The sequence below is a fragment of the Varanus komodoensis genome, unplaced genomic scaffold (assembly GCF_004798865.1).
Source record: "Varanus komodoensis strain SLA01 unplaced genomic scaffold, ASM479886v1 scaffold1, whole genome shotgun sequence".
NCBI classification, from domain to species: Eukaryota; Metazoa; Chordata; class Lepidosauria; order Squamata; family Varanidae; genus Varanus; species Varanus komodoensis.
In genome coordinates this window covers 105,126,787-105,140,880 of record NW_025335268.1, presented here as the reverse complement: position 1 = coordinate 105,140,880, position 14,094 = coordinate 105,126,787, and the positions used below count along the sequence as shown (strand labels likewise).

General features: G+C 39.3%; 1 protein-coding gene across 4 annotated transcripts in view; it reads right to left on the bottom strand.

The window, feature by feature from the left end:
- ATRNL1 (attractin like 1) overlaps positions 1-14,094 on the bottom strand; it is a 619,481-nt gene that overhangs the window by 552,220 nt on the left and 53,167 nt on the right. The gene's annotated exons all lie outside the window — the stretch shown is intronic.

The following is a 14,094-nucleotide window of genomic DNA, read 5'->3' as shown; positions in this document are numbered from 1 at the left end:
CCCCTCTACTCCTCCTCCTCCTGCTCTGATATTGGTAGACCAGAACTCTAAACAGAACTGTCTGTCCACCCTGCCCCTGTTGTGCTCTTTCTCCATTCCCATGAGCCAGTTGGCTGTTACCCCCATCAGCCTGGACTAACAATAACTGTCCTTGCTCCCCAGACATTTCCTGACCTTGATCTGATCCTGGCGCTTGCTGTGAATCCACAACAATCTCATTTGCACTGTTGGAGCTTGCATTCCCATCAAAGCTAGTATAAGCCATTTGCATGCATGAAAGTAGTCTATCTTCCTAAGCAATGCTTGTAAAAAGGAACGATGGACCTTTTTTCAAAGGAAATGTTGGGGAGGCACCACAAAATAAAACCTATCCCCAAATTCTCATAAGCCCAATTTGGAACACAGAGAAACAGGAGTATGGCCTGCTCTGAAGATTTCAAGGAATATTAGGGCCCATGTCTCGAACACAGCAGGAAACCAGTGCAAATTCAAGAACACTGAAATTACTTCTCCCCCACCTCATATTTGAGGTAGCCAGAAACATTCCAAATTACCTGATGCTTCTAGAAATGTTCAGAAACAGAACATATTGTCATAACCCAAGATGATTACCAATACATAGATAAAAATACATTGTCAGGGTATCACTGTTGTAATTCAACTTTTTATGTGGCCTTTTTCTATTGCATTCCTCTTTCAAGGAATTCAAGGCAGCTTGCAAACTTTTTCTCCTCTACATTTTATCCTTTCAACAACCATATGATGTGTTTTTATTAGTGCAAAGACACCCAGTGAGCTTTATGGCTGAGCAGGAAATAGATTCCAGATCTCTCAAGTCCTGGACTAGGATACTACACTGGCTCTCTAAAACTTGGTTACAGGCAACTATTTTACAAAAATTGTCCATGTGCTGATCATTTCCCTATCATCCTTATACAAAAGGAATTGCTTCTTTTGACGGGGCAATTTACAGAACTGTGTTCTGCAAGCATGTAAATAAAATAGGACAATATGCACTCAAGCAGTCATTTGAACTTGCAGACCAGTGCAAGGGTGGCAGGAAACACAATAATAAAGATGACAACAACAGCGGTTACTACCAGGAGAAGTTCCGAAGTAGAAGAGGTAATTCTGACATTCCAATTCAAGGCAGAGGAAGTGGGAATATCTGATGGGGCTGGGGAGTGGGGCAATAAGTTACACTCAAGAGACAGCAGCCACAAAATGAGGTATTGTGTTGCCCATGGGACAGATGCAGGGAGTGGATTGTGGGACTAACAGGAAGAGCAAACTATAGAGCCCTCAACTGTATAATAGGAATTAGCAAGCAAACAACCCATTCATAGTGGCTTATTCTCACTGTGGCTTGTTGTGATGTTTGTCCATTCTGGCAAGCTGAGTTCATGTTGACTTAATTTCTTGAATGGGCTGCTGCAAACATTTTAAGCAGTCTGCCATGGTTTCACTGACCAAGCTTCCAACTAGAAACACTTAGCATCAGTTTTTCCCACCTCAACCACCAATATTTTTGTATCCATTCCATAGGAAAACAGCAGTGATCTCAGAAAAGGTGGAATGAATAAGACTATTCATACTTTTCACTTTCATAATAAGACTAATGGGCAAAATATTTCCTGCAGAAGATGGTTATCACGCAGATACATAATTTCCCATCAGTTCCCATGTGGTCCAGCCACATTTAGTCTGTGATGGAACATGAATCCACATTGTTTTAATATTACATATCAGCACAAAATGGAGCTCAGTGAAGAATAGCTATACTGCTCCCATAATCTAAATGGTCTGTAATATTTTTCTATCTGCCCCACATTGGAAATCTTAACAGACATCAAGTTATTTTTATTTTTGCTTTACTGGGTAAAAGTGCTTAGACAGCCTACAATGGACTTTCTAAGAGAAACTAGAAATTAATTACAAGTTCCTTTGCACTGATACTTTGTAAGTCTTGCAAAAGTCTTCTGTTTTTCTTTTCATTAGTCATTCTCAAGCAAGTCAAAACTTTTAAAAACATGTATTGCTTTATTCATGTTTTGTGAGAGCAGCTATCTCAATACAGTACAGAATGAACTGTCTACTCATCCTTTTCCTTGATAACAATTTCATGGGAGTTATCATTCTATTGTAAAAATCTGATTGTGTGAGTTGAGATTTTTGCATATAGGACTGAATGGAAATAAAATGGGTTTTTTCCCTAGAATGTAAAAGACATAATAGTATCTCCCTCCTCAAAAGCTATAAAAACATTTTATAATGGCAGGTCAATATTCTTTGCTTAAAATGTAAATATTTGGATGCAACTATTTACCACTAACTGCTATTTAAATCCGTATGGACATGATATTAGTACTGCATAAAAAAGGAACACTGTACATTTTTCCAATGATTCAGTTCCACTGGGGAAACAGTGTGGAAGGTGCTTGGGGATCACACCTTTAATTGTGTATATCTGAATGGTTTAAAAATATCCCACGTGAGAACGACCAGAACAGAAGATTTCTCCAGTACTCAGAGAAGTACTTCCTAGATTTTTACATTGCACTGAAATATTACAATCATTTCTTTGTGGAATATCTTTCTTTCAAACAAAAGTTGTCACAGTTATGAAATATCTAAATCATTTACTTGATATGTGAGTTAAGCATGTTGTTTCATACATTGAACAAGAAAATCCTCTGCCCAGTTCATGAAACTGGTAAAATCTCTGAGTAACAAAAATAATTGTATAATTGAAGGCAATCAATTTCTAGTCAATTTCATATGCACAGCATTTCAGCATAATGCTATTTGATGTTTATAAAATCAATACGGGTTTGCTGATTTCAAAACTTAGCCAAAGTCTATGCCAATTTTAATAAGCCTGCCAAAGTTTCATAATTATGTTGCCAGTAATTAATTAGGGTTTGTTTTAAACATAAGCTTTATGTTAACTAACTGCTGAGCATGGCAGCAGGGGTTCAAGGAAGATTCCACCACCACCCCCAGTCTAGTGCTTCCTGCATCACTCAATTGTTTGAAAGACTAAATCCATTATTTCTTCTGCTATGTTGTACAACTTACATTTGAATAAACACATTCCTTCTATCATTCACACACAGAAAGTTCTTTGCCTGTAATACTCATCATTGCATACTGTGAATTGACTGAAATGAAACAGGAATGGAAAACAAAGTAATACTGAACCCTGTTCAGTACTGCTCCTTTAGATGTGTCTTTCATTCTGCATTGAACAGTCATAGCATCTCCCTGTCTATATGGGGTACACACATAATTATGAATAGCATTTTTGCTATTCCATGTGTTGATGTGAGGACTGATACTGGGAATGCTTAACCTAATTTTTTCTCAAGAGCATCCATTATATTTTTCTTCTCTTTATCCAATCATTTTCGTATGAAGCGCTCCAAGAGCCTTACATGACAGTGCCTACTAGGTCTCTTGATTTGTTAAAAGAAGAACCCAGCTTCTGGGGGGCTTATCCAGGTAAGCTTGATGGGTTTAATTTCCCTTAAAAGTAACCTAAACATAATTTTAACTAAAATAGGATGAATAAGAGGCAGTCTTGTTGCAATCCACAAAATGTCTTAGACCGCATTCACAAATTATGAACTGAGAATATTACTTATTACTTATTTAATTGCATTACTGCCCAAATGTATGGCCATGAATGGTCTGGGCCACTTTAAAAGCACTTCTTTTCATCATTTTATTTCCCTGCAAACACATAAACATACACAAAAATAGCCAACAAGTGCCAGGTAGGTAGTCCAAACCAGAAGCCTCAGATCTTTCATCTTTACTCCAGTCTGCCCTCTTTCCTTCTCTTGCAGTATGAACTAGTCTTTTTAGGTGTATTTTAATTCTCAAACCCAGATTCAGGGGGCACATATAATATACAATCAAAAAGAAAAAGGTGTCCATAAAAGTGTCTACAGAGGTCAATGCATCTAGCATTTAGCAAGAGCACCTAGATGCTTATATTCCCCTTTTCTGAGCTCAAATAGGCTGCACTGGAGCAGCTAAGAAAGAGTGTTTTCCCTGCTGCTCCTTACCTTTCAAAGCCTTGGTACAGGTGAAAGAAATCCTACCTCTTTTTTTGAGCTGTCCATGACTGCCAGAAGGTATTTGTGCAAGCACTGAGAGAGGCCAGCTAGTGAACGATATCACTTTTTGCAGACCTTCTACCACAGGGAAGGCATGGGCACTCCTATGGAAGCCTTTTTGGCTACAAAAATGCTAATCTGTCAAAATAAGTTGGACACCAAGACAGGGTAATCAAACAAACATATGTAGAACCTGCAAAAACAGTGATAATGTATCCCGTCCCCTTCATTAGACATATGACCTAACCTCATGAACAAGCATTCTTGTTCATATCTCCAGCCAGCCATTTCCTCCAAACAAAGTGGGCCACTCTTCCCACTTCGCAAAGTGGGCCACTCTTCACTCTTGCCTCTTCCCACTCTTCCCATTCCTGATTCTTGTCCTATTGACACACAACATTCTTCAGTGGTAAGGTTGCTTCCACTTAATTTTAGTGTGGATGTTATTTCTACAAGCATTCGGGCTCACCTTCAGTCTTCTACATGCAAGCATACATAGTGGTTATTCCTTGACTACTTATGTACCTGTGATATAGGAAACATGATTTGAGCTGCACCTCTGAGTTGATAAAAGCTGTTGGAAATTGTGCAGTCATAACCAAGCCTCAACAAGTCTCTTGCCAAGCTCACCAAGGGCATTCTTGGTGATTATAGGTTTCAACATGGCTGCAAGGCCAACCAAAAATCACTCCTGTTTGCATGTGGCTACCTGGTGTTTCCGAGCTCATACTAACATTTTTAGATTTTATACGCTTTGAGCTTCTTTGGCTACCCATATAAAAGCAAAACAGCTGTGTTTGATCAGGCCAAAGGCATCTCTATCCCACTGTTATATTCCTACAGTGACCAATCAAATGCCTTTTGCAATAGCCCTCTCCTACTTTAATCCCCTGAAAACTAGCATTCAGAAACATGCCACTTCTCACACGGGTTATGTTGCACAATGCACTGTTTCAACTGATCCTTGCTCCCCAGTAAATATGGTTATGATCAGATTATTGGATAAATGTTTTTAGCAAGGAAAATCAATATACATTATTTTCCATTATGCATATTATAAAATTCATGAAGTAGCTCATTCTTCACATTAGGAGCCTCTCCTTTGCAGCAGCAGCAATGCAGCAAGTAGACTAAAACTTAAGCTTTCTAAAACATACAAAATAGAACAAAATTAAATCTTTTCAGAATATAGGCATTATAAATACTACAAAAAAGCCCAACACTGCACATCTGAAGGTTCATATAACAAAATAGGTCAAGTTTCAGCACCTGATATATGGACTAAATGAAGTGCTGACAGTATCCAAGCACACTTCTCCATTCCTTAAATAATTTATCTGCAGTAGAAATCAATGAAAATCTAATAGTATTCCGTATCTCAAACAAGCCAGTAGAAACTCAACTCAATCTACACCACTCGCTGCTTTGTATGTATTATTTAAGAGAACAATGTTTTCTAAGTGACAAAGAGGAAAGTACCTTGCAACAGCTGATGGGAGTGAATGAAGTGCATTTCTAACATCTTCAGAACTAAGAAATGAATAGGAATGTTAAAAAAATACCACAGAGCTATTTCTTTTTTAAAAAAACTAAATAAGAAATTATCTCAGCCATCTCTCTCTGTTAAGATGATGTCGTAAACCCACACATAGTCGATTCAACCAGGGAAAAAATGGCTTTTCCTGATTTTAGCTTTTTAGCTAAACATTTTAACTTTTTCCTGTTGCCACTATAAGTGCAGAGTATAGAAAGAAGTGGTGCTGATAAGTTTTTAGCATGTGAAGACAGGAACACTTGCCCTATTCTTTAGCATATGTGCAAAGGTGACAGCCAGCTGGCAACCAGCTTCTGAATGTTTATGTCCTGCCCATGCTGGCACCGTGATGCTTTTCTGTAACCCTGAAGTGAGCCAAAGTTTTTCAGAAGACATTTTTAGGAAAACAGGAAGTTGAGTTAGACCCCTGGTCCTTGCACCCAATCACCTTGACACTGACAGGTAACTATGCTTATGAGGCAGGAAATATAGGAACCACCAGGTGTGCCCAAACAGGTATTAGGCTCAGAGCAGCAGAATGAAAAAAGCAGAACCTTACAAAGATTCTACAGTCTGATAATGGGGGGGATGTTAATCTAGCTCAAAATATAAGGATGAAAAACAAAGCATGTGTTGCATTATTAATAATTATTAATGCATTATTTCAAAATTGCATTATTCATTAAAAGCCACTTTGACTCTCTATGAGAAAAGTGAAGGATAAATCTTCTGAATAAGTAAAACAAAACCAAAAAAAATGAAGCCACACTAGGGAATGTGGGTGGAAAAGGACTGCATAAACTGCTTGCCTTTCTAGGAAACATAATTCACTTCTTCCTGCATTGAGCTAGTAACAACTGCTACTTCAACTTGTTGTTGCTGCTGTTAGTTGAAAAACAAGCAAAAATAGTAACTTTGGCATAATTATATTTATATTTTTAAATACTAGTGGCAAAATGAAGCTATATTAAATAGATTATTAAGGTTCACCATCAAAGATTTGCACAGCAAGAACTTTTGTGCCTTATCATTTTGAATGTTAGCCAATTGAGGCAGATCCTTAAGGAGCAGTCGCTGCACAGCAAGCACCATGCTAAATTTCTGTTATAAAACCTAAATTATTTGTACTCCTCAACACTCACCGAACCAACATAGTGAAAAGTCCCAGAAATCTTACCTATTTTGCTTTTCCTTGTACATACTCTCAAAACACCATTTAAGCCTGCACATGTAGGCTATTTCTATGCAATATGGGTTAGACATGAGTTAAACATAGAAATGCCCCTTCAATTTCTGAGTTAATCAACCCAGGAATTGCTGCTGTAGGATGAACACCTTGAGAAAGTGTGTGTGTGGAGGGGGGTGGGGAGGTGATTGCATATACAAGGACTTGGTTGACAACTTCAGAGAAACATGCAGAGAGAGCAGGGTGTTTCCCTTCCACCAGATACCCATATATATGTTGAAAGAAAGGTCCAGAATCATCTTGCAGACCAAACTGAAGTAAATCCATCAGCAACGTATAGTTAATGTGTCACCTAACATCTAACTTGTGTCTCATTCTCCTTTTCTCATTTTTGTCTCATTATTGCAAGCTTCTAAACCCATGTCCCCAAGAGGATATATTATTTCTACCTACCTCCCTGGCCACATGATGGCTGATCATCATGCATTGTGATTTCTGGGGCATGGTCCGCTTAGCAAAAGAAATTGCATTGGAACTGCAAATTCAGCCAGAAATAACAGGCACAATTCATTTAATATACCCACCAGTTTAGAAAATATTATTGGGGGAAATGACCAAAAGGTCCAGTGGAAAGCCATACTACTGAAAGTTTAAAAGATCACCCAAATCTGAGATGATTTTGACGTTCCAGACAGGACTTAATTTGACCATACCCTCACCAATACTCAGCCTCATTGTTTGTTTAAGAATGCAAAGGCTCAATGCTGCAATATATGATTTTTAAAAGAACCATTATGATCATGTGCAGAGTGCATTCTTTAAGCACCATGTAAGCCAAATCTAGTTCCCACACATCTGGATTCAGAAGTGGAGCTTCCCAAGCTACATGTCCATTAAAGCACCTCTTATTTTGGCAATCAAGTACTGATGCAAACATGTTGAGCACCTAGTATATCTTAAACAAACACATGGCATGTTGAAGACTAATAGAGGGCTCTCAGGCACAAAAGCACATGCAAGCATAACATTGTTTTATTAAATTGTTAAACCTGTCAGCTTGAGCTTGTTAGTTTTTAAGGTGCCTCAACTCTGGTGTTTGCTGAAACAGACTAACACAAATACCATTTCCCTATATCATTAAGCATTTTATAAATAATAAATTATTTGAAACACAATAAGTAGAACAGCTAGCACTTACACATTTTTTTAAAAAAAGTTGTAATTCCAAACAAAGCACTGTTGCTATGCAATGGTTTTGTACACAGTTTTCATTTTTGTAAACTGAACTCTATTGATAGTGACAAGTGACCTTGGCCTTAATTAGGGTTTAAAAAGCTAGAACATCATAAAAGATTTCCTTATCCATTTAAAAAACTTTTTAAATCCTGTCTTTCTTGCAGTGAAAGTCCAAATCTCACCATGTGTACCTAACCCTCCAATACCCTCCTTATTTGTTTGCTACAACAAGTGTCAGAAACAATTTCACCCAACTTTTTTTCTTTGACTGAAGGCACCTAGAAAACAGGTAGGTCTTTCCCCTCCATCCCACTGTTCCTGGTATCTGAGCAAGAAGGAAGGGGGAAACAGAAGTGCATCTGCAACAGGGAAGTTTGCAGTTTGCATTTTTTTTAAGCCATGACACTTTTTTCAACACCCTTACAATAGTCCACAATCTGCGCAAAAATAAATTGGGGAGATGGCCACAAATAGATATCTCTTGAAACTTCTTAGATGTCAACTAAGTCCAGAAAATTCTGTCATAAAATAGAGTAAGGTTTCAAAGGTAGGTAGGGTAGGAGAGGAGAGGATAATGGAAGAATGTTAAGGGGAGGAAGTAGAGAAGAATTGAGGCCATAAAGTCTGTCTCTAAACTACTGTAGAAGCCAAGAATTCTGGTTTATCAAACTATAATATGCATATCCTATTTGTTCTTCCCTTCACGGGAGAGGATAAACATGCCAGGCAGGAATAGTTTAGTATGATGCTTGAACACAGTGTTACTGTTTACTTACCCAAATAAATTAGACTGATAACTTAACTTCTTGGTTTGATTACTTGCTTGCATGAAAAGAAGAGTAAATGGTAGTGAGCATCAGCAGATAGTTCATTTGCATGTTGTTTTATCATTATGTGGAAATGCAGCCAATGCCCTAATGCCAGGTTGAATGTTAATAATTAATTATCAAATCATGAAAACAAACTTTCTACCCTGTTAGGATTAGGCTGAGAACTACCCTCTATGATTCCCTTCAGTTTCCACAGATGTTGTTGGGCTCCAGTTTCTGTCTTCCCTCAGCATTGCCTATGGTGCCTATGACTAATGGGATTTGCAGTCCAGCAGCAACTCAAGGGCTACACAGTTGCCACCACTGTCTCAAAGGCCTCTCTCAGCCTTCGCACCCTTGACTTCATTTCCGTAACATAGATGGTTCTGGACATTTTTTCCTTCTATCTACAGTTGTAGTGGCAAGATGTGATAATTTATACATCCTACTATTTTAACTTAAATTATTCATATGTGCTGTCAGCTTTAATTGTACTTTACCATAACTCCTGACAGAATAGAAAATGAATCTGATCCAACACTCACCTTATGGGTTTCATAAGATTAAAAGGAACAGAATGCTGTTCCCCATTCTCTAATGGGAGAAGGGGTAGGGGAGAAAAAGAGGATGAGCAAAAGAGTGGAAATTATCAGGTACCTCGTGGAAATGAAAGCTGAAACAGGTATTAATGTGCACACACACACACAGCCCCCAGAAACCAACTACAGGTTGCATGCAAACACATGCAAGGCAAGACTGCTTCAAGGTGTGAATTAAGAAACAGGGAGAAATGGGGAGAAGGGACATTTTATCCTTCCCCTGCTTGCCATTTACCCATTCCAATTGTCCCATTGTCTTTAAGGGCACAATCTTATGCATGTTTTGACAGGAAAAACGGTCCTATGACTCCCACATTACTGAGTGTTGTAGAAAGTTTTCCCACCTAAACACACCACACCATCTTCAGAAGAAAACCTACTGGGTGAGAGCTTGAGCAAGAAAATAGATTTGTACCTGTTCTCTGATGGCTCTTATCAGAAGCAGCTTGTCTTCTTCCAAATAGGTATCTGACTATTTCTTTATATAATATATATTTGCATTTGGCATGCAGTTTCATTTACTTAGTTAATCCTTATTAATTTTAGGACAAACAAAAATGTATACTTTCATCAAATGCATACCAGTTCCAGTCCACTCTTTCCTTCAACCCAGTCTGGCATTATATTGTTAATCCTGAGGGAATGCCCTTATTTAAAATATGGGATATATGATATTAAAAGGATTCTTTCTTTTAGATCACTACAACCCAAAGTTTTAAATGGAAGTTCGATAATATCACAACTATATAAAGATCAGGAGCCCATTACCAAATATCTTTCACTCTCACACACACACACACACACACACACACACACAATCAACCCTAACAGTCCTCCAGTTCCATTGAATAGATTAGACAATGGAATCACAACAAAACAAACTTACTACTGTTCTGTCCTCTAGCTTTCCTGGAGCTAAGCAGAATTGTCCCTGTTTTGTGGCTTCTATTAGTAAATGTGATGTGAGCTTTTCAAACTTTTCCCAGAATGATTCAATAAAATAAACTGAATCATAAGAAGATTCAGAGTGCAGTGTGTACACTACATGTTATATATACTGAATACATTTTGTGGTTAATATGGATTGTAACAACTAAAGTTTGCTCCATAGATTCTTATATTTAATTATTTTTATTCTAACTGGTATTGCAAATAGTAATATACTTCTCTTCCTTACTCATTTGGAATAATTCTATTTTTCTTTTGTATTTGCTACTCAAAGGAGCACAGATGGCTAGAGGAAAAATCAGTATATGCTTTCCATGTTAAAAATAATAATTTCTGCAGAGAATTCAAAATGAGATGCCCTAGGCAAACAGAGGCTGAACACTGAATAGAAGTAACTGTTTGGCTGATCTTCTTAGCAGCAAAGGAAATAGAAGGTAACACTGAGATGGAAGAAATGAACCATGGGCTGCTGTAGCATGAAGAGTTTAAAGCAGGGGTCTCAAAGTCAACTTACCTGGGGGCCACTGGAAGTAGAGTCTGAGTGAGGCTGGGCCGCATCAAGTATTCCACAAAAAATGGATTTCAAGTATTCCAAAAAAAGTACAACTGATCCAATCTTCTCAATCTTTACTAATAATAATTCAGAACATGAATGGTTCTTCAGAACATAGGCTTCTCTTACTTCCTCCTACTCCTTGCTGCCAGAGACCTGACAGCGCTTCCTCTTACACAGCTGAGCCACATTTGGCTTGAGGGAGGAAGCAACTGAGACCCTCAGTATGGCTTGAAGATGCTCATCAGTAAATTTGGACCTGAACTTAGACTTATTAAAGTTCATGGTGGAGAAGAGCTTTTCACACAGATAGGTGCTCCCAAAAAAGGCACATGGTCCACTTGAACATCCTGGAAAGCTCAGGGAAGGTAAGGGGCAATTCTCTCAAAAATTGTCCAAGCTTGTCTGGTTTTCCACTCACCTCCCTGAACTTGGCTTTGCAGGTCAATTAGCTCCATTTGAAGCACAGTGGGGGCATCTTCCACATCGAAGGAGAAGGGGTCAACAAAAATTTGAAAAGTGGCTCTGTGTGTCTTGAAATCTGCAAACCTGTGATCAAATTCTTCCTGTAGCTTTACAATGGCATCAGCATACTTCTCACTGCTGAATGGTGTGCCAGAATCCATTAGTGCCTTGCATGCTGGGAAATGGCAGAGGTTTGCTGAGAAAGCTGGGCTTTCCATAACACAAGTTTTGTGGAGAATGCTCTGACATTGTCATAGGCAGCACTGACAAGCTGCCCCTGGCCTTGTAATTTCTTGTTCAGTACATTCAGCTCCTGTGTGATGTCAACAAGAAAAGCTAAGTCCATGAGCCATTTGGGATCACTTTGTACAGAAACAGCCATCCCGTCTTTCTCCATGAAGGTTTTCACCTCTGCTCTCAACTCAAAAAACCTCTTCAAGACATTTCCCCTGTTAAGCCAACGTACCTCGGTGTAGTAGAGCACATCCTCATATGCTGACTCTATTTCCTCTAAAAAGGCGCGGAACTGCCGGTGCTTTAAGCCCCTGGATCTGATATGGTTGATGCATTTCACAACGTCAGACATCACATTGTCAAACTTCAGGCATTTGCTGCAAAGGGCCTGCTGATGGATAATGCAGTGCAGAGCAATGGCCTCTTCCACAGCCTCTTCTTCCAATTTTCTTTGAACAAGTGCCACGACTCCATTTCTCCTCCCTGTCATTGATGGCGCTCCGTCGGTTATTATTCCAGCAAAACTCTGCCATGGTAAGCCGGCATCTGCAATGGCATCACACAGCTGGCGGAATATCTCCTGAGCGGTGGTCTGGTCATGCATTGGAATCACTGTAACTCCTCCATCACTTCAAAATTGTCGTCAACACCACAGACATATATTGCGAGCTGCGCAGTGTCAGTGACATCTGTGCTCTCATCAAGAGCGACTGAATATGCATGAAAATGTTTAGCTTTCTCACGCAGTTGATCGTAAATGTTACCTGACAGGTCAGAAATGCACTCTGCCACTGTGTTGGCTGAGAGGCTGATATTGCTAAACTGACCCTTTTTTTCTGGACAGACTATACTTGCAGCCTGTAACATGCACTTTTTGATGAACTCGCTGTCTTTAAATGGCTTTCCTGCCTTAGCAATCATCTCACAAACTATGTAGCTGGCTTTGACTGCCGCATCACTCTCTTTGCTTGCTTTCTTGAAAAAATCTTGTTGCCTCAGTAGACATGTCTTAAGTTTGGCAACACGGTCCTCTCTCTCATCTTCCTGGTATTTTGCATACTCATCAGCATGTCTAGTTGAGTAAGGACGTCTGATGTTGTACTCCTTGTGCACTGCAACTTTCTCTGTGCATATAAGACACGTCGAGATGCCCCTGTGCTCAACAAAAAAAATATTCCGTCTCCCACTTCTCCTGAAATTGTCTGTGCTCATCACCAACCTTTCTCTTCATGGCAGGTTTTGAGAAAGACATGACTGGGGCTGGGTGACAAAAAAAACGTATTTGCACTGGGTGACAGGATATATTTTTCCCTTCACTCGGTGACACTCCCAAATCACGTTTCAAGTGACTAAAGTTGTTAATTTGCATTGCTGTCACGATCCTGAGCTATGGTAGCCCACAGGTGACAAAAAATATAAAACACCCAGGCAATGTTCCCTCTAAGCTGCGTGCCGGGACTGGTGGGGCACAGGGGAGGGGCCCTGCGGCCTTCAAAGCGCCGGCGGCGCCCAGACCAGTCTCAGGGAGTGACGCGGGATGAGCGGCCCACCACCACCGCGGTGGTCAGCCTTAGGCGGCAGCAGTAACATACAATCTGTATTTCATTTTGAAATATTCTACTTTACCATTCAGGGGGGAAAAAACAAGGGCAGCTTACCATAAAACAAAGAGCAATGAATCCAAACAATAATAAAAAAGCAAAAGTAAATATTGTGATGTGAACTATATTGAAGGAGACCTATGTGGTGAAAGTACATGGACAAATAGAAGGGTTTTCATCTGGCACCAAAATTACTTGAGAGTTTGTATGAGGTGAACCTCTTAAAACAAACAAACAATTCCACAGTTGGGGAAGCACAACCAGTGAGGCAATTTTCTAGTCACCACCTGCCTAACTTCAGATGGCAGGAGAAGGAGGCAGGCACCAAAAACTACTTACAAACAGGACCACAAGCACAGAAAGTACAAGGAATGAAGGATCACTGGGAGAAATAGTTTATATATTGAAGCCCTTTATGGATACTTTCTATTAAAGGGGACATTAATTTTTTTATGAAAATGCTAATAGATTCCAATCTAAGTTTGCATCAATGGTGGTAATCTGTAGTTCAACTCCACTAATATCACTGGACAAACAACACCAGGCCAAATGCACTTGCATCAGAAGGGTGCAGACAGAATCGACCCAGCATCCTCTTATGATACAGCAGTGCCAGCTAATGATGCAGCAATGTCTACATGGTACCACCAGCAGCACAAGTAGAAAAACTGGGTCAAGGCAACATGCGGCAGAGGATGAGCAAAAAACAATTAAATTACTATACTTGCTCATGTATCTTGGACTACCACTAATAACAGTGTAACATAACATCCGCAAAAGAGCTCAGTCAAGTTAAACATTTCAATGG